At 35.8% G+C, this 20,625-nt stretch overlaps 1 protein-coding gene across 3 annotated transcripts in view; it reads right to left on the reverse strand.

Moving 5' to 3' along the window:
* The window catches only part of LOC123313385 (RNA-binding protein Musashi homolog Rbp6), a 1,061,117-nt gene that overhangs the window by 479,535 nt on the left and 560,957 nt on the right, over positions 1-20,625 (reverse strand). The window lies entirely within an intron of this gene.

Consider the following 20,625-nt stretch of genomic DNA (forward strand, 5'->3'; position numbering starts at 1 on the left):
ATCAAAGTAACAGTATTCAATTTTTCAATTCAATTTGTGCCTTTAGGTTATCTACCTTGTTCCACAGTGCTTGGAATTGCGCTGGCTATCAAATCCAAGTAATTAGATAGTGAATTCATACAGGGTCTTTAAAAATGATTTTACCATCGCAGTGTGTGTTGATTTCCAAATTCTATGATACTTAGTAGGCACACCTCTAGTGAGGAGCAGCACAAAATAATTCAAGGGCCACTGCGATTTTACAATCACAAATAAGGAACCTGTATTTTCAAATATTTTCAATGAACGTGTTCGAAAACAATTGATAACCTTGTGAATAACCGGAAGAATTCTATGAGTGTAACAGTATTCAATTTTTCAAATCAATTTGTTCCTTTAGGTTATTTACATTGTTTTACAGTGCTTGGAATTGCGCTGGCTATCAAATCCAAGTAATTGGATAGTGAATTCATACAGGGTCTTTACGAATGATTCTACATTGCAATGTGTGTTGATTTCCAAATTCTATGATATTTAGTTGAGCATCTCTAGTGAGAAACAGGACAAAATTATCCAAAGGCAACTGCGATTGTACAATCACAAATAAGGAGCCTATATTTTCAAATATTTTCAATGAACGTGTTCGAAAACAATTGATAACCTCGTGAATAACCGGAAAAACTCAATCGGTGAAACAGTATTCAATTTATCAATTCAGTTCGTTATTTTAGGTTATCTACATTGTTTCACAGTGCTTGGAATTGCGCTGGCTATCAAATCCAAGTTATTAGATAGTGAATTCATACAGGGTCTTTACAAATGATTTTACTATCGCAGTGTGTGATGATTTCCAAATTCAATGATATTTAGTTGAACATCTCTAGTGAGAAGCAGCACAAAATAATTCAAGGGCAACTGCGATTGTACAATCACAAATAAGGAACCTGTATTTTCAAATATTTTCAATGAACGTGTTCGAAAACAATTGATAACCTCGTGAATAACCGAAAAAACTCTATCAGTGTAACAGTATTCAATTTATAATTTCAGTTTGTTATTTTAGGTTATCTACATTGTTTCACAGTGCTTGGAATTGCGCTGGCTATCAAATCCAAGTTATTAGATAGTGAATTCATACAGGGTCTTTACAAATGATTTTACTATCGCAGTGTGTGTTGATTTCCAAATTTTATGATATTTAGTTGAACACCTCTACTGAGGCGCAGCACAAAATAATTCAAGGGCCACTGCGATTTTACAATCACAAATAAGGAACCTGTATTTTCAATGAACATGTTCGAAAATAATCGATAACCTTGTGAATACCCGAAAAAACTCTATCGGTGTAACAGTATTCAATTTATCAATTCAATTTGTTCTTTTAGGTTATCTACATTGTTTCACAGTGCTTGGAATTGCGCTGGCTATCAAATCCAAGTAATTAGATAGTGAACTCATACAGGGTCTTTACAAATGATTTTACTATCGCAGTGTGTGTTGATTTCCAAATTTTATGATATTTAGTTGAACACCTCTAGTGAGGAGCAGCACAAAATAATTCAAGGGCCACTGCGATTTTACAATCACAAATAAGGAACCTGTATTTTCAATGAACATGTTCGAAAATAATTGATAACCTTGTGAATACCCGAAAAAACTCTGTCGGTGTAACAGTATTCAATTTATCAACTCAATTTGTTCTTTTAGGTTATCTACATTGTTTCACAGTGCTTGGAATTGGGCTGGCTATCAAATCCAAGTTATTAGATAGTGAATTCAGACAGGGTCTTTACAAATGATTTTACTATCGCAGTGTGTGATGATTTCCAAATTCAATGATATTTAGTTGAACATCTCTAGTGAGAAGCAGCACAAAATAATTCAAGGGCAACTGCGATTGTACAATCACAAATAAGGAACCTGTATTTTCAAATATTTTCAATGAACGTGTTCGAAAACAATTGATAACCTCGTGAATAACCGGAAAAACTCTATCGGTGTAACAGTATTCAATTTATCAATTCAGTTTGTTATTTGAGGTCATCTACATTGTTTCACAGTGCTTGGAATTGCGCTGGCTATCAAATCCAAGTAATTAGATAGTGAATTCATACAGGGTCTTTACAAATAATTTCACTATCGCAGTGTGTGTTGATTTCCAAATTTTATGATATTTAGTTGAACACCTCTAGTGAGGAGCAGCACAAAATAATTCAAGGGCAACTGCGATTGTACAATCACAAATAAGGAACCTGTATTTTCAAATATTTTCAATGAACGTGTTCGAAAACAATGGATAACCTCGTGAATAACCGGAAAAACTCTATCGGTATAACAGTATTCAATTTATCAATTCAATTTGTTCTTTTAGGTTATATAAATTGTTTCACAGTGCTTGGAATTGCGCTGGCTATCAAATCCAAGTAATTAGATAGTGAATTCATACAGGGTCTTTACAAATGATTTTACCATCGCAGTGTGTGTTGATTTCCAAATTCTATGATATTTAGTAGGCACACCTCTAGTGAGGAGCAGCACAAAATAATTCAAGGGCAACTGCGATTGTACAATCACATATAAGGAACCTGTATTTTCAAATATTTTCAATGAACGTGTTCGAAAACAATTGATAACCTTGTAAATAACCGGAAGAATTCTATGAGTGTAACAGTATTCAATTTTTCAAATCAATTTGTTCCTTTAGGTTATTTACATTGTTTTACAGTGCTTGGAATTGCGCTGGCTATCAAATCCAAGTAATTGGATAGTGAATTCATACAGGGTCTTTACGAATGATTCTACATTGCAATGTGCGTTGATTTCCAAATTCTATGATATTTAGTTGAGCATCTCTAGTAAGAAACAGGACAAAATTATCCAAAGGCAACTGCGATTGTACAATCACAAATAAGGAGCCTATATTTTCAAATATTTTCAATGAACGTGTTCGAAAACAATTGATAACCTCGTGAATAACCAGAAAAACTCTATCGGTGTAACAGTATTCAATTTATCAATTCAGTTTGTTATTTTAGGTTATCTACATTGTTTCACAGTGCTTGGAATTGCGCTGGCTATCAAATCCAAGTTATTAGATAGTGAATTCATACAGGGTCTTTACAAATGATTTTACTATCGCAGTGTGTGTTGATTTCCAAATTTTATGATATTTAGTTGAACACCTCTAGTGAGGCGCAGCACAAAATAATTCAAGGGCCACTGCGATTTTACAATCACAAATAAGGAACCTGTATTTTCAATGAACATGTTCGAAAATAATTGATAACCTTGTGAATACCCGAAAAAACTCTATCGGTGTAACAGTATTCAATTTATCAATTCAATTTGTTCTTTTAGGTTATCTACATTGTTTCACAGTGCTTGGAATTGCGCTGGCTATCAAATCCAAGTTATTAGATAGTGAATTCATACAGGGTTTTTACAAATGATTTTACTATCGCAGTGTGTGTTGATTTCCAAATTTTATGATATTTAGTTGAACACCTCTAGTGAGGAGCAGTACAAAATAATTCAAGGGCCACTGCGATTTGACAATCACAAATAAGGAACCTGTATTTTCAATGAACATGTTCGAAAATAATTGATAACCTTGTGAATACCCGAAAAAACTCTATCGGTGTAACAGTATTCAATTTATCAATTCAATTTGTTCTTTTAGGTTATCTACATTGTTTCACAGTGCTTGGAATTGCGCTGGCTATCAAATCCAAGTTATTAGATAGTGAATTCATACAGGGTCTTTACAAATGATTTTACTATCGCAGTGTGTGATGATTTCCAAATTCAATGATATTTAGTTGAACATCTCTAGTGAGAAGCAGCACAAAATAATTCAAGGGCAACTGCGATTGTACAATCACAAATAAGGAACCTGTATTTTCAAATATTTTCAATGAACGTGTTCGAAAACAATTGATAACCTTGTAAATAACTGGAAAAATTCTGTCAGTGTAACAGTATTCAATTCAATTTGTGCCTTTAGGTTATCTACTTTGTTTCACAGTGCTTGGAATTGCGCTGGCAATCAAATCCAAGTTTTAAGATAGTGAATTCATACAGGGCCTTGATAAATGATTTTACTATCGCACTGTTTGTTGATTTCCAAATTCCATAATAATTAGTTGAACACCTCTAGTGAGGAGCAGCACAAAATAATTCAAGGGCAACTGCGGTTGTACAATCACAAATAAGGAACCTGTATTTTCAAATATTTTCAATGAACATGTTCGAAAACAATTGATAACCTCGTGAATAACCGGAAAAACTCTATCGATATAACAGTATTCAATTTATCAATTCAATTTGTGCCTTCAGGATATCTACTTTGTTTCACAGTGCTTGGAATTGCGCTGGCAATCAAATCCAAGTATTTAGATAGTGAATTCATACAGGGCCTTTACAAATGATTCTACTATCGCAGTGTGTGTTGATTTCCAAATTCTATGATATTTAGTTGAACACCTCTAATGAGGAGCAGCACAAAATAATTCAAGGGCAACTGCGATTGTACAATCACAAATAAGGACCCGTATTTTCAAATATTTACAATGAACGTGTTCCAAAACAATTGATGATAATCTTGTAAATAACTGGAAAAACTCTATCAGTGTACCCATGTTACGTTCTCGGAGACCCTTATGATATAAATATATGAATTTCTCAGCGACTATTCTAGTTAGACATGAAAAATTTCAGTGAAACATCGAAATAAACAGGTCAGGCAAGAAGGATCCATGAGTGATACCATCCCATTTACCAACCTGTTCAATCCACATTCGAATTCAGTGCACCTCGCTTAGAAACACGGGATTACCAAGACACACACCCACGCACACTCGGCGCATACATCATCTTCACCGAATCATATCGGGCCGATAACACGTGCGGACAATATAATTAGCTCCAATCGTAGATGGCGTGAGGCGTGCATGTCGCGTGCTCGGCACCTTTGTCAACGCCGTTTGGACCGGCGTGTACTACACGGTGTTCGAAAATTAGATATACATGTACAAATACAAGCCGATGTATGTGATTGTCCGAGATACGATCTCATTATCGGCCTTGTTAGCTGCTCACTCGACAACGTTTGTGCAGAAAATTTGTCCTGGCACTGGCTTAAGCTTTTCACAGATGTATATGTGGGGGGCAATGTTAATTCACACAAAAGTTCTTTATTTCCGTGTTTAACTTTTCATTTTTTTGTTTCCATGTCCATTCGTCGTAATAAAATGCCGCGTCACAAACCATGCAACTGAAAAAGTTCCTATTGAGGTGACGAGCCACATTCGGCCTTCTCAACATTTTGATTCAACAATACACCATATGAATGACTTTTTGTCCGATTGTTTAGCGAGGTTTATCGCACGAAGACGATCTCTAATGAGCGTTTCAAAGGAGACTCTTTTATAAGGAATGAGCACGCCTAAACGGAAAGGCAGTGAATACAATAATGAGGATAAATTCAGATGCATACCACCCGCTGATATGAATACATCAACAAGTGCCATCGTCAAGGCCCCAAATGGAGTACGTCCCATCGAAGAAAAGCAGATGCTGACCATGGTTTCGGTCTCATTTGACCTCATCAGAGCATTTTTCTCCGATGCAGAACGTTTGGAATTGATGGACCCCTATTCAATACTGACAAGCGCTACTGAGTAATAACCAGTAACACAGCAACTACTGAGTACTATACAGTTATCAGAGCGCCACCCAGTATGAAACAGTGTCCGATTCAATCCCCTCCAGATAGAAACCCAGACGAAGACAATAGCACATGACTCTTTTATAGTTGGCAAAAAGAAGACAATAAAATTGATCTTGCTACGGGAGTGTAATGAATTGGACAGATGCAGTTCGAAAATGAACGAAAATAATTCGTTGATTTGTGAGGAGCATAATTAAAAAAGTTGTGATATACGAGGCGAGACTTAGACTTACATATATTTCAACATAATATTCTGAGGCCAAAAAAAACACCCTTTTTCCTCAATTTATTATTCAAGTCAGCTTGTTGAAAAAGATAAAGGCTGTTGAGACTACATTGAAAAAAATTTAATTTTGAATTACTGGTATATCTCACCAACGCTTTTTTCGAATGGAATGATTCGGAATTTAGTTCTTCATTGTGATGAATCTTTTCCAAACCAAAAATTTTAACCACATCTTTTATGACCATACCATAGCGTATCATAACATAGCATACCAGATATTTGAAGAACCAAAGTCGAATGCTCAGTATATAATGAATATTTGACAATAAACGTATTTTTCATATTTTCTCGTAAAATGCGCTCTTTCCGACTGATTTGATATTAGAAAATAAAAATATCTTTGAAATTCGAAAGATTGGGTTCCTAGTTTGGTTGAACTGAATGCAACTCTGTTTGAAAGAGCGAGAGGTTATAGTGTCACAGATTTAGCTTTAGTTATACTGGGGGTATTTTGTTTTTAGCTCATATTATTAATTTGAAATTGCAATATCCTCTTAACATGGCTGAATCGGAAAAAATGTTGAACAGAAAAAGTGTTTCTTTGGACGTCTAAACTATTGTTGAAATATATGTACAAGTCAAGGACTCACCGTGTATACAATCTTTTTCAACTTTGATTTAATCCCAAAAGTTATGATTCTCTCCGTTTAAATACGATATACAGGGTATATCAAAAGGGGAGCCTTTTTTTCGCAGAAGGTACAACTGGTCAAAATAAAGCATTTCACCAAAAATCACCTTTACCGAAACTTTCAAAATGACAAAGTTGAAAATGAAATTGTAAATGATTACTGAAACAGATCCTAATACAACCCTAGATCATCTGTTATCTGAATTATCGCAAAGCAGTGGGAGAAACTCATCTCATGATGAATGGAAACTTAGGATTGCCGAATTATACTAATTAGAAAAATCAACTTGAACGATTTTACGAAATGGGTCAATACGCTACCAACTGACAGAAAAATATTATACTTAGGACCAAGAGGAGAAAAATGAAATATTAGTTTGAAATCTCACCAATAAAATTCGTCTAAATTATTCACAATTTTTTTAAATAGGTGAAAAAGGCAACAATAATAGCACTTTGTCAACATAAGCACGATACAACGATTTTTCAAGAGACCTGATGCAACTTATCAGATAGACTGTACTGAACCATTCATTGTGAAGCCATATGTTTATGTATTTCGTTTTTCCTATGCCACAGTCCCGTACTTGTAATTTAATGAAATTTTGTCGAGCTTCCAGGGGTTGTAACTCAGCCATCTTGAATATTTTATGTAGACAAATTGTGATGAAATGATTTATTTTGATGATCTCTACCTTCTGTCAAAAAAAACCTCACTTTTGAAAACAGCCTGAATAATTCAAGTGAATATTACGTAACTCTCCATTTATTACAGACTACAAAAATTCCTCTAGCTGCCATGATTCTGCAAATATAACACAGGGTAACGTAATAAAAAACAAATCAAACCGTGTACCGAAATCGCCGAATTGACACTTTTGGCAATGAAATATTTACTTTCATTAGCAATTCAACTAGACACTGAAAACTGCTAGATTTCACCGGAACGAAAACAATCTTCGGATGGAAAGAGTTCCCTGAAAGCGAGCTCAAGCATCACTGTCACAAACAGAAAGTTACTGAAAGTGTTCGCCTTCTGCAACAGCTGACATAAATACGAATGTCGAGTTCGGTTCACTGGAGCAAAAATTACTATTTATCTCTGAATTTGACCATTGTGGAAGATTAGAGTGGATGCTGTTTCACTCTCATGGATAGGATTTATTGTTGGCAAAACGATGATGTGTTCTCGTCCGTGTAACGAGGAATTGAACTTTCTAAGTGGTGAATTTTTTCAGGATTATGATAACTTATCGCATCCATATTCATGAAATCATCATCAGCAGAGCAGATATTCCATTTGAATCGACAATTCAGTTTTCAATAATTGAATTAATAAGCCCTTCTGTCAAAACATCTTCGAGTTTATAAAGCCAAAATGTACATGATGAACTTTAGAAAACATACAGGCGCAATGAATTTCGAAAAAATTATCGTTTAGTTTTTTTTCAAAGGGACAATTTTTTAGGTTATATTCCGATCCATATCGCTTAAACCCTTAGTTTTACATCTCCATCCCATAAATTCTGAGAAGATAAGTTGGGATAAGTGCTACCTCAACAAAGTAATTGTTCTCGAACTATTCAAATTCAAACTATCAACGACACTTGTCTTTCTGCAAGATGTGTCTAATCTAATTTTTCTTCTGTTGTTGTGAGTGTTAATATACTGAGTTAATAATATTTGCTTCTTCAATTTATTCTAATTTTCTTTCCAAAAGGGACATATTTTCTTCTGTAAATAGAATTTATTTTCAAAAAGCCACAAACAAAAGTAGCGTGATAAGGATCAGTTGGGAAGTCAGAAGCAAATAAATAGAAAATGAAAAAAAAATTATGTGAACGAATCCTAATCCAGCAAAAATCAAGATTAGAAAGTGATGATAAAAGATTGAAAGATGGAAGAGAAAACAGAACAGTGAAATTAAAAATAAACGAAAATATATTGGATTTTTCCATTCGAAAAAGTCCTCTGAAGCAAAAACTGTTGTATGTTGTACCCAGTACTGTGTACCTTTAAGTTGTCAAGTATTGCGTCAACTGTCGTAGGCATTGAATTTTATATTTTTCACTCCCCACCCATCACACCTAACCACTTTTTTTAATGGGAATATACGGATTGTGATATAAGTAACAGATAAAAAGGAGAGATTACCCTTTCGGAATTATGAGTAAAGAAAAATTGCTTATGCCGTTTTTTCATTGAAACATTAGAAAAAAATTCACAATATGAAGGGTACAGGGGTAAAAGGAGCTCATCGCATCTTCGGTAAAAAGTGCGATATATTCAGGATTCATATATTATAACCTCTCAGATTCCAAACTAGATAAAACGGGCTAGTAAATGAGATATCTGCACTTAAAAAAAACTATACACGGGAGCAACGAGCTGATTTCAATTGAATGAACAACCTTTTCCCTTGTAGTTTTTGTAGTTGTAAGAGATTTTTTATTTTTTATTTATTCAGAGAAATATGAACGGTCTCAAATCTTTAACGTAGTTTGTTTGTTATTTATCAACATAAAAATGCTTATGAGCTCCTTTTACCCCTATTCCCTTCATATGTGACTGGAGAGTACAGCAATCAGACCATAACAATTTTTTCTTAGTCACACCAGTGAGTGGGTAATCGAATGGTCCTTCATTTAGTATATCAGAAGTCATATATTCCCATTTTAACTAAAAATGGTAGGGTATAGGACATAAGGAATGGGAAATATAAAATTCAAAAGGGCATAATGGAATACTATATATCATGTGTTGAAAGTTCAACATAATATACGAAATACCAAATATTTTGCAGTTGTGTGTATGCCATATAAAATACAAAATACAGTTTTGAAATTAGAAATCGATAGTTGTATGGATTCTCCTTAATAATTTTTTTCACCAGAGAGAGTATCAATTTGACAAGTTACCATTTGCAACGAAAATAGGTCTCCGCAAAATAAACTATGTTTTCATTTTCGTCAAGGGTTTCGATGATACCCAAAAAGCGAAGTATATAATTTGACTAGCTTTGGCTGTAACGCGGTGAATGATAATATTTAAACTGATTTACGCAAACGTTCCTTAAATGCCGGTGATTTTTCATTCTCGGTCCACACCTAGTGAGACATTAATAACTTCAAAAGTACCTCCAGAAACAAAAAAACAAACAGTTCCAACCAACAAGAGTGAAAACCGCGTTGGGGGAAAATTTGATAACCACAAGGAAGAGGTCGGAAAAAAAATAGTTTAATTCCATCGTGATTCATTCCCGACCCGTAATAAACTTTAGAGTTTCCTCTGTTTTTCCATCGATGCTCCAGGGCTCGAGTTTCAAGTTTCCCACCGCTTTCCTCTCTAGTGGCACTTTCTTCCCCTGGCAGTTTCTCCACCTTTCTAATATCTGAACTGTGTCCCTCTGCGAGATATATTATCTTATATTCTGGTGAAGTTTTTCACATAAATTATAGAAAAACACTAATTCGTATTTGTTGAAAAAACCGGGCCATCGAGGGGACGTGAGAAATTGGCCGGAGTGTTTCATACCTTAACGACCAAGTAACAAATGGCTCTGTTTTTCTGCCCCAAGGTATACTGAAGAAGTTGGTCGTCGTAATCTACCGGAAAAAACCGCTCCAGTGCCCCAATATTTTTTCATATTCTACGAAGGAAGTCACGAGGTTGAATTTATCTGAATGTAGCATGGAGTAGGAGTGTTTGGGGTAGAAGCTTTTTTCCTTGAAAGAAGTATGTTCTAAGTTGATTGTAGAGGTGCGAGTGGAAGAATATGAATTGATTCAGAAAAATCTACCCTTAATAGAAGAAATAATCTTCGGTGAACGTAGATGAATAGTTGCGAAAAATTAGTGTGGATCACACATAAAATTTTTATTCCCTGCTCAGGTACAGCCCCTTGAGGATTGTTTTTGAAAAGCAATTTTCATTATTTTTCAGAAATCCCAAAAAATAACAGAAGTTTGAGATTGAATCGTAAGGGAGGTTCGAACCTGCAACCTGAAAAATCATCCAACGTTGCAAATTGGCGAATGCGCCACTGAAATAGGTGCTGCGTGTTCACTCATTGGAAATTCCAAAACTTGATACCTGAATTTTCTTGAAATTATTCATAGCAGAAAAATATCAGAAGACCATGCAAAACATCGATTGTTATTCTTATCATTTTATTCATTTTTCATTTATTTTTGTTTTTAGTTTTTTATTACAGAATATCATAATTATAATGTTCGTATGAGATGATTGACAAACAACAAGGTCTACCTAAGTTATGAAGAAAATGGCAGCCTACAATTTTTTTACTTCGGATATTTCCTACGAGGAATAATATCGTTGGATGGAAATTTCAGGAGGTACTCGCATTAGCACTCTTCTTGAGGGTGTTCTCCAATTCAAAGAAACTAATTTTTGAGAAAAATAGTACCTCACAAACAAAATTGAAAGAATTTAAATAAATGTTATATTACGAGGATGTATTGATATCTAGTTAGCCTAGACCAGTTCCATGCATAAAAAAATATTGCGTTACCATAGCAACGAACAATAAATCATTAGAAGTGTCAGTGTAAAGTTTGAGGTCAAAAAAGTAATCCAGAGTTACGCAATAAACTAAAAGAAAGAAGATGTCCATCGAAATTGTGGAAATCGAAAAATTGGAGTATCGAGCCATCATCAAGTACCTGTATTTAAAAGGGTTTAGAGGTAAACAGATTTACGAAGATATGATTAATACCCTTGGTGATCAATGTCCTTCGTATGCGACCATGAAAAACTGGACTGCTAGCTTCAAGAAAGGTACATTTTCCATTGAAGATGATGACCGATCGGGAAGGCCAATCCCAAGGATCCCCAAATGTTTGAATGTTGACCAAAAGGGTGCAAGGGTAGAAGCATTGCGTTCGATCTGTGCTCGATTTGAAAACGATGTAGACTTCTTGAACCGAATTGTTACTATGGATGAGACTTGGGTACATTTCTACGATCCAGAAACAAAGCAACAATCGATGGAATGGCGACACTCTGGTTCTCCAAGACCTAAGACCTAAGAAGTTTCGTGTCCAAAAATCTGATGGAAAAGTTCTTGCTTCAGTTTTCTGGGATTGCCATGTAGTAATCATGATTAATTTTTTGAATAAGCATAGAACAATAACCGGAGATTACTATTCGACATTACTGACCACTCTACGGGAAAAAATTAAAGAGAAAAGACGCGGAAAGCTATCGAAAGGTATTTTGTTTTTGCAGGACAACGCCCCTGCACACAAATCTCATGTTGCCATGCAAAAAATTCGCTTATTCACCAGATTTGGCTCCATCCGACTATCATCTCTTTCCTCAACTAAAAAAAAGTTTGAAAGGTCGTAAATTTTCTTCCAACGAGGAGGTAATAAAAGCTGTAAAGGTCTGGTTTGCAGATCAAGAAGAAGCATTTATTTTAAAGGTCTAGAGACGTTGCAGTTTCGCTGTAATGAATGTATCCAATTAAGACGAGAATATGTTCAGTAATGACATTGAAATTTTGTTTGGTTCTATAGTAGGCTAAGAATTTTTCAATATATCTTCGTATAATCAAAGTTATATCGAAGCATATCTTGAATCAATAGTTTATTTCCAACAATTTTCATGTTTGGTTCTTTTGTGTTTGTTGAGAAATAAAACTCATTATAAGTTTCAAGAAAAAAACCTAAAATTGATTTACAATACTTATTTATATAATTATTGAATCATATTTTGCATGTATTCCTTTCACCACATAACACAATTTTCCTTCAACCTGAACAAAAAATGGCATTTTACGTACTAATTTGAAGAATAGAAGTACTTTTCGTCCGCAGACACGTTTCGTCCGCAGACATTTTTCGTCCGCAAACACTTTTCGTCTGACTATTCGCCACTAAGCAATATTAAAACTCGGGGCCATTGGATCAATTTTGAGAATACAGAATTTGATCACATGAGTGTCTATGACAATTACTGTCATTTGGTGTTGTCAAATTGATTCTTTATGAAATCAGCTAGATTTTACGAGTGAATTATGAAGAATATTAATTGATTCGAATTTTAGTGTTCAGTATAATAAACAACGGATATCGATAGCGATATGGATATCAGCGAATCTGACATTTCATGCAATCGCCACATTTAGGTTTCGTTTTTTTTTCTTTGGGAAATGAGAAGGTCCTTTATTCCACATCGGCGGAGCAATCTAATTTTCAATGATTCAATTCAACCGAAGGAATAGGAAGGATTCCAAGAACATATTTCATTGCTCCTCCGCATTACGTTTTTATCGGAAGCCCGTGCCCACTATACGTCAGGTCAGTTGGCCTGTTCGTACAGCGGGGATTTGCGTATTCAAATTCCATTATGCGGAATTCGAGGAAATATCTCCCGAGATATGACGTTAATGTTACTTGTGACAGCTTTTAACACAGCCTGCGGTTCGGACAGAGTAATAATCCACCACTTATCTACGACTAGTTTCGGACGTTACGATTTTCAGGCTGGGGTACCGGCCAAAAAGTTGTCAGTTCGGACGTCGCCGTTTATCGTTAAAGAACAGCTGGTCTTTTTGAGTGTCATACGGCGTTCGAGCTGTCACCGACTGGACGAGATTATGCACAATACTCACAGGGTTTCTAGTTACTTCATATCAACTTCGTTAGAAGTGTTGTAATTAGTGTCGTCTATTCCAGACAAGTCTCTGAAATTTAATACCCCAGGATTATCCATAACTTTCTTCATTAGAGTCATTCGGGGTAACTGAGCGCAGTGGGTAAGTGTGCGCAGTGCGTATATCTCGACTATGCAGTGTATGAAAGAGGGGTTCATTTGGGTGAAGCAAGGGCGCAGAATCGCCATATTAGTTTTTCATAGGAGTGCGCCGTGCCACGTTTCTTTAACTTTTTATTCGCAATCAATCAAATTCACTAGTTTTCTTGTTCATTTTTAGCATCTCTGCAAATTCTGCCAGGTCCAAGTTCCGAGTCCGACAGTGTTAAAAAATATTTTATTCGATCATGGGCATATTTATCTGAATATATAATAAAATATTTTAGGTTCTCTTAGCTGCTCAACTCTATAAGAACGTCAATTCAAATTTTGGCTTACTGGGGAAAGTGTGCGCGGGTAAGTGTGCGCATAGATTTATTATTATTATGTTGTGTTCACCAAGAATTGTGGCACGAACAATAATGCACTGCTTGTAAAAGGCGCTTCTGTAGTGACAATAAACAGCATTTCTCCAATATTGTAACATTTTGATGACATTATTCTGTAATTTGTTTTGATTGTGTGGTTCACTAAGCACTGCGTTCACTTACCCCGTGAGGGTGCGTACACTTACCCGCAATATGGGGCATGTGAACGCACTCCGACTTTCTCTATTAAATTCTTTTTTGCGGAAAGAAAACGTTTTTGTTCGTTTGCTTTTTGATGTTTTCTTACAGTTTAGAAAATTCTCTATCTTATGAATATGTTTTAATTTTCCTAGCTTCAACATTTGAAACAGGGTATGGCTTGAAAGGCAAAAGTGCGCACAGTTGCCCCGAATGACTCTATGCGATGAGAAACCATTTTCCTTATTTTGTGAAATTTTATGATATTCGACATGTTAGTACATACTTATTTACATTCATGGTAGGTTAAATTTAGATATGATTTTTTTTTAGATCGTTATAATTGAGTCACAATGGGCAAGTATCCTAAAACTCCAAAATCGAATTTAAGATTATTTTATGGAACTGTTTTTCCATTAGTCATTCAACACGTGAAAGATTCGCTTCAAAATTCAGAAATTTCAGAACTACACCCTTCGAAATATAGTAAACATTCGAAATGTGAAAGCTTGTGAGAATGCCTTTACCAAAGTCTAATAATTTTTGTTAATTTGACAACAGTGGAACCGAGCAAGAAGATAATGACTACGTTCGGCCAGTAAACACCGGTACAGACCGAGTAGAACTGGAGTTTTATCACAGATCAGCTAGGGCTAATGGAGCCTGTACAAATTGGCATTTTTTGAATGAACGAATGACAAATGTCAACCACAAAAATCATGGGAAAAATTTGAATTTGAATGCAATTTGTTCGAAAATGTATATGAATAGATAATTCTTAGTGTGGATTAAACGGAAATTCTACAGTTTTATGAATAGTTTGTTTATAAGTTGTTTTTTTATGGCTTGTCTCGTTTCATAACCCTACTTCTACACAAACTCCTTTCGCGCACCACCTTGGGAGCTGGGGCTCATAGAGTTGATTCCGAAAACTCTACTCCGTCTAGAACGAACGACAACTATTGACACTTTTTGTTCTGAGACTGCGTGCCCGAACGACTCGGAACAAAAAGTGCTGATAGAGTCTACTGGCCGAACGCACCTAAAATAGTTTCTGTAATCTGTGTCTATACCATAGACATAGAGACATGGACTGAGCAATGTTAGCATGAAATTGTCATTTTTATAGAAAAAAAAAAATGATCGTCGGGCATTTACCTGTCTCTTTTTGTTCACATAGAGGTGAGTGGGGACCAATCAAAATTCTAGAAAAAGACAACTGCATGCCCGACGTGCGTTTCTCTGTCACTTTTTTTGGCCGTATTTTATGCATAGATAGAAAGAGAAGGCACAGTCCATGTCTCTATGTCTATGGTCTATACCTTCTTAAAATGACATTTTGTATCATTGTTTATTTTTCTTGTCAAATGTGATCACAAAACTTGATATTTGTTACGTCTATGTTGATCAGAAAACTTTCATGACTATTATTGACTCGATGGGGGTTGCCGGATTGTGAAAATGACGTAGAATGTTCATAAGAGAGCACTTTTGAAATAAGAATTTTCGTAATGTATTTACATACAAAATGCAATATGTTAAAATTCGAAAAAATATATTTCAATATATTTGAGTTATAAGGATTTTAATGACATATATTTTGAAATTTAAGAAAATACCCCATTATGGATTGAGTTTCATCAAAGTCTGAAATTACAAAACCATGCGGCGAATTTTACACACCAACAAACTCAACCAATTAGACCCCTGCATCTTACTGAAATCTTTTCAAAAATTGTGTTCAAGGCGGGACAGAATTATTGTTTTTGGTCACGAATTCACCATCAATGAATCAATATTCGAGTGTTATATTAACGATGTCGAAAGATGTTCCATTTTCAAAATACAAAAGATACAACTCGATATTTGGCGAACACAAATACAACATCGTGGCTACGGGATCATCGAATCCGAGTTCTCAGGCCACTGAACCAACAAATTCGTTTCCTTCATTCACAGTCCTGAGCTGAACTGCGTCCGTTGTTCTACAGAACCACACACATGTGGTTCGGATGGTGGTATATTCCAGAAATTCCAATCCAATTAGTTGTATTCGTTGCCGATGGTGCGGAATAATTGAAATAATGTAGGCTTGCGCGATTTCCGGGGGCAGAACCGTAATCAGGGATGATGAGGAATTCTCCAACAGCGAAAATCGTCAAGCCGAAGATAAATTATCGTTACTGGCAAGCAACAGCTTTCCGTGACATTTTCAAAACATATCAGGTCATGAGATGCTAAAACGCTTACATATTTTCAATTTGTGAAGAACGGAAAACGAATATATGAATGAGTTCATTAATTTTGTAACGGCTTAAAAATTTGCCGATTTTTGTCCGCCAAATGTTCATTTATGAAAAATCAAATATACTTTATATATATCTGAATGTTTCTATTGCTTCTCGTTTGTAACTTTTTCAGTTGCAGGCTAGTTTTGCGTTTCTACAAATTTTGAATCACTTTATGTTTTGCGTTTTGACAGTCAGCTCTGATTCAAAATCAGTTTAAGGATTAAGGATATACTGTCTAAGTTGAGCATTCAAGATCTGTGCTACATCTCTCATTCCTCAAGGTTCTCACCTTTGTTATTCCTTCTTCTCATAAATGATCTCACCAATGGTATAATATAGAGATAGACATTTCGGCTTTAATATTTGCTGATGACCTTACGTTATTTTGCAGAAGATTTTTGGTCATGGACTCTGTCAGATTACAAAATGCACTTGATGTTCTGCTGGGATGGTGTAGATTGAATTGATTGATTGTCTTTTGATGAGTGTAAATGCCTAGCGATATGAAATGCTAAGAAAAAAAAGGTTTAGTAGGATTATTGCTTGGTAGGTCGTTCGTTGTCTCGCGTAACTGAGTACAGGGATTTGAGTGTTTTGTGCGACTGCGAGTGTTTTTTGTGCCACACCTGAATAGCCTCATTTCTTCCCTCATTAGAACTTATGGGTTCATAATTCGTAGTGGAAGGCAATTTCAGAATATGTCCACACTGATTGCCATCTTCAATAGTTTAATTCGTAGCAGGTTAAAATATTTTAGTATAATTTGACCAATTTATAGTTGTCATAGAAAGCGTATTGAATCGTTGCAGAGAAATAAACATCTAGTCTGGAGAGAAGATGGCATCTATCCTGAACTGGGTTAGGATATTGTGGTGCTGCTTAATAGGTTTGTGACTGAGACAATAGATCATAGGGTTGAAATTGCTGCAGTTTCGTTTATTTACAAAATTGTGAATGGTATTGTTCACTGTTCGAAACTGCTTTCTGGTCTAGCGTTTTTGGTGCCGCGCTCCTGTTCCAGGAGCAGTATTTTATTCTACTGTGGAGCGGGAAGAATTACAGTTTGCGATCACCGATTACATATTTGTACAAATTGTTCAATTCCACTGCGAGATTCTTCCCAGTGTATAGTGTCCTGGATAGTATCAGCATTATCGGAAGTCATGGGCAGTGTGTGAACTTTATAATTATTTTCATTGGCCATATTCGAAGAATAAGTTTATTTTTCTTTATGTTAATGGACGTCCAGGCCACGCTGAGGTCCCTGAAATCACACTGCCAGGAATTTTTGGTGACATAGACGTGACTCTACTATGGGTACCAGCGCATTGTGGTGTTGGAGGATATGAAAAAGCCGATGAACTTGCAAAAAGAGCATCAAGGTTAACACCTGCCCGACCTGAACAGGGGCTTGGGGCTTGTAAAACATCCACATAAGTCGGTCTAACAATAGGAGTTCAACAAAAGAATTACCCTCTGGAGAAACACTCCTGGACTTACTCAGTCAAAGAAATTCGTGATGATTTCACCGACCTACACCAGAAAACTGCTGAAGTTGTCACAAGCTGAGCTTGGGGTGATGGTGGGACTGCTGACAGGTCACTGTCGATACGAATATTAATTGTACCGTATGTAGAAGTCAGCAGATGAGATTTTTAGACTCTTTAGACACTCGAGGTAACGGTCAAGGCCCATAAAAATGTTGTCGGTTTTATCAACACCATTGACGACTTCCTTGGGTTCTTATGTATGAGTTCCCAGAAGGCTAACTGAACCACAACGACCGCGATTCGAATAATAATGCAACACATGAAACTATCCAGCACACAACCGGGGGATGTCAGATGTTCGCGGGCACGGAGTACAAGAACATACATGATGAGGTTGCCATGATTCTTCACCAAGAATTGGCATTAAAACACCAACTTCTAAGTTCGAAAAAGGTTTCTCATTACAATTACCATCCGGATGCTGCATTGGGAAATTAACATCACCAGCTCTACTGGGATCGCACGGTTCTCACAGACCGGAAAGTAACTCACAATACACCAGACCTCTATTGCTCAATAAGGATGAGGACAGAGCACTATTCATCGACGTGTCGATTCCAAATAATAACAATCTCCTAGATAGACACACCGAAAAAATTTCAAAATACAGAGATCTAGAGGGACAAACCAGGACACAGTAGAAGCTGAAAGATATAAAGACCATTTCTATTGCCATTTCATCTACAGGCCTGATACCGAAGAAACTACCAGAGAACTTGAGGAAACTTCAGTTGGACGAAAATATCTATAGAGTCATGCAGCACGCAGTACTACTGGGAACGGCGAGAACTGTACGCAAGTACATGGGGAATGCAGAGAATGCACCGTCTGCTTCGACAGGAAGTGGGGATAGATCAGGAATCCAGCCGAGAGCAAGAAGTCGAAGAGCGGCCCGAACCCGACCACCACCACTAGCCTGAAAACCTGGAAAGGGCTCCAACAGAGCTTAATCCTTTTGATATCTGATATATATGGGATAAGTGAATTTTCCTCTGGAGAAGAGTGTGAAAGCCGCAAGGCTGAAGTCACAATAATATGTTTATGTTCGACTGAATCATAAACACTTTATTTATGAATTCGTTTAGAGTCCATAATTGACTACTTTATTGGACACCACTTTATTGGACTCAACTGTCACTATCATTCTGTCAAGTAAATATAAAAGATGCAAACAACACTTTATTTAAGGAAGAAGAATTGAACTTCGACCTAAAAACAAAATTATGAATAACTATTCTGAGAATTAGTGTGGTAGTGAATATTAAAAACACATTCTTTGTTATTGTAGAAATGCATGCCTGAGGATGTCGAGCTCGAAGTGGAAGCACAGTTTTCGATCTGCAATACTCTTGATCTAGCATCAGCTACTTCCTGGCCCAATATTCTGGTGGCAACACTTATTTTAGTACTTTCCAATTCATCTATGTAGTCCATAGCGAAGAACTTTTCTGAGCTTTCAATTGACTATTGAAGTAAGCGAGAATACTGTCTTCTGTCGATTTTACAATTTTCTTCGTTTTACACCACTTGTTATAGGCCGCATACATATTTTCATAAGCACTTTTAGATTTAGTGTGTAAGAGTAAGAGAGATTCTTTGGCGCTAACGGCTAAATTTTCTACGCGTTCTTTTCCAGCATTATCCATTTTTGGATTATTATGACGTTTGTCATAAAATTAAGGAAGTATACTTCATTCAAATTTATTTTAGCAGTCGGTTGGCCATGAAATAATTTTGTCAAGTTTTTGTAACTAGAACGAAGTTAGGTTGGCACTCATGAAATGTCGTTAATGTCATAACGCCGTTGCCACAACTAATATCAATAAATATTAGGAAAATGCCGAAAGTGATTGAAAAAAGAGACAGGGTTTCAGGAAGTGCTATTTAGAATTCAGGTCCGCTCATTCAAATAGTTATACCCTGATATTCTAAAATCCACAATAGGTCAGACGGTAGCGAACATATTCAATGTAAGAGAATTTATATAATGTTTCATCTGAATCTGAACGACTTATATTTCAGCTGGATATTTCCACAGTCAGAAAGATTGTGAATGAAGAGGATGACAAAGAATTTCCTTCTATTGGGAGACCCAAAAAAGTGGTGGCATTTGAGAATTTTATGTTTGAGTGAATTAATGCGAAAAGTTTACTACATGATTTTCGATAAATGTCATCGGAGAATTAGTTCCCTAAAATGGATTTTTCTATTTTTCATTTGACTTGTCCTATACAATGTAAATGTCTTAAGGTACTAATAGATACCTAATTATTATTATTACATCAATGTATTAAGATGAATAGCCGCAAATACGCGCAAGTTGCCCTGTTGTTTATTCATGTGAAATTTTTGTTTAAAGGTGAAGTTCATCTTAACTTGAAACTTCCTTCAATTCCTTTTACTTATATTGATGCAAGATGATTTTTGTTGAAGAATTTAACATTCTGTTATTAATTATCTGTTAATTCCTTCGGGAGATAACCATTCCCAACCACTGCATCATATGCATTTCATCTTCGGGTTAATATTTTTGAAATCTACAAATGATGTAAGCAAAAGATAACGAGCATTAACTCTCCTCAAGCTAGTGCATATTATGATATTCTACTGATCTCTTGTATTTTCCATGCAAATAACTGGATTTGGTATGCCTTCAATCAGTTTGTATAAACTTCAATTATGCTCGTCACATATTTTCCGAAGAGATTCGACATTGTGATAAAATACGTAATAACAGAAACTTTTACGTAGAACGGGCAACATAGCGTTGATTTAAAACCCAAAAATGTTTTGACAAGCTTCATAACCCCACATTTTCGT

The sequence above is a fragment of the Coccinella septempunctata genome, chromosome 5 (assembly GCF_907165205.1).
Source record: "Coccinella septempunctata chromosome 5, icCocSept1.1, whole genome shotgun sequence".
Lineage (NCBI taxonomy): Eukaryota > Metazoa > Arthropoda > Insecta > Coleoptera > Coccinellidae > Coccinella > Coccinella septempunctata.